At 53.4% G+C, this 1,803-nt stretch overlaps 1 non-coding gene across 1 annotated transcript; it reads left to right on the top strand.

Moving 5' to 3' along the window:
* Positions 1–90: 90 nt before the first annotated feature.
* On the top strand, positions 91–163 carry Trnav-cac. The gene has a single exon. It is a non-coding gene; the product is annotated as a tRNA-Val (tRNA).
* Positions 164–1,803: the final 1,640 nt, after the last annotated feature.

The following is a 1,803-nucleotide window of genomic DNA, read 5'->3' as shown; positions in this document are numbered from 1 at the left end:
CAATGTGTATGTGCACGGTGTGCGTGGCACCTTCGCAGGAGCACAATGTCTTGGATGTAAAAGAACCAGAGCCCCCACCTTTCAGTGGGTGTTTCCGTAGTGTAGTGGTTATCACGCTCGCCTCACACGCGAGAGGTCCCCGGTTCGAAACCGGGCGGAAACAGTATTTTTCACTGGCTACTTGACTTCAAAAAACGACGAACTAAACAATCCATCGATGCGACGCACTCAGACAAGCCGAGGACGCACAACAGGAGATTGGGAAAGGGGGGATCAATGTGGGTTTCCTTTGTCGTTTTTCTCTTTACTCTCGGAGTGCAGACCTAAGCCGGCAAGCCCTGAGTGCACGCTCCTAACCTGGGGGAGATCCACATCGACCTTCTGGATCTGCAACTAGTTTTCCTCGGTTCTGGAATCTGAAATCTAAGATCTTGGACAGTTTCCCTTTGGGACCTTTCTTTCTGGAAGAACGTGCCCAGCCGGTGTTCCTGGCCTGGACCATCAGAACACCCGCGCTCGCCTGCAGTGGCCGAGATTCTGGTGGGCAGATCAGGGACAGGGGACCAAGGGCAGTGACCGCCAGGCTTCAGCTCCCAGGGGATGAATGTACACCAGAGAACAAAGGCCGCAGGTGAGGCTGGCTTACTGTGGATCAGCCACAGCACCTCGGGTTCCCACCTTCTGCTATAGGAAGAAAACACAAGACTGATCACAGGATGCTTTGCATGCTTCTCTGGTTCCTGACATCCGGGAGCAAACAGAGCCAGGTAAACGCCTGCTGACCTTGGTTCTGGGGCTCTATCAATTAGTTCAGTTTCCTCCAGGTGCTGTGATCTCAAGAATATTCCTAATTGCTCTTTCCTTAATTCTCCTGCAGCCTGTCCCTGGTGCTGAGCAGGTCTGGACAGGGCAGGCCAGAACCTCAGAGTAACAGAGCCCCAGCTGTAGGTCAGAGAACTTACCTGGAGCCCCAAGTGTAAACCCAAAGGCAGGGTGTGGAGGTGAGGAAATTAGGTACTTGGTATGTTAGTGGTTGAGATCCTGTGGAGACCAGGCGGGAGAGCTGAGTCAGAGCAGAGGAAGAGCTCAGTGTTTGGAGCTTACACATCTGCTCCTCAGTTCAGGCCTTGCTACTTGCTCTAGGACATTTAGGGAAAGTACTCAATTACCTGAGCCTTCCTTACATCTGGAAAGTGCTATCTACCTTTGTTGCCAAATTTCAGCCAAACTACATGAAAAAGCCAACAAATGCTAAAGGGCACTTGTGACTGAAAAGCACAGGTTACCTGTGGATTTCACAGGGGAATGTTTCCTTGCTCGACCACTCAGTCACTGAATGGACGCGCTCCCGTTTCCTATCACGGAAGGAGAACAGGAGGACAAGAGTTCTGAGGGAGGGAAAGCCAGAACCTTGACACACAGAGGGTAGGGAGCCGCAGACAGCTGTGCCTGTCCCTGAGCTCAGAGCCTGAGAGGCAGATGAATCCTGAGAGGTGTGGACTCCACTGTTTCTGGATGTGACATTCTTCAGGTGCAGCACCGGCTGACAGTGCATTGACCAGGTCACATGTTCTTTCAAAGCCTCAGATGGATGCAAGGTGCTTGGAGAGTGAGAGTCAGCACTTAGAGCCGAGATGCAGTGTGGTGTCCTTCGGAACTCCTGTGATCAGCACATGCTGAAGAGCACACAGACCACCTCCAGGGGCCTGCCCACTGCGTTGGTGCCTTGCCCACCCTGCCTGCCTTGGGCCTACCCACCCGGCACTGTCCAGGCTGCCTGCTGGGCACCAGACCTGCTCTCGG

The sequence above is a fragment of the Nannospalax galili genome, unplaced genomic scaffold, assembly GCF_000622305.1.
Source record: "Nannospalax galili isolate Female #2095 unplaced genomic scaffold, S.galili_v1.0 C49302543, whole genome shotgun sequence".
NCBI lineage: Eukaryota > Metazoa > Chordata > Mammalia > Rodentia > Spalacidae > Nannospalax > Nannospalax galili.
The sequence above is the reverse complement of the archived record's forward strand: the minus strand, read 5'-3'. Positions and strand labels throughout refer to the sequence as shown.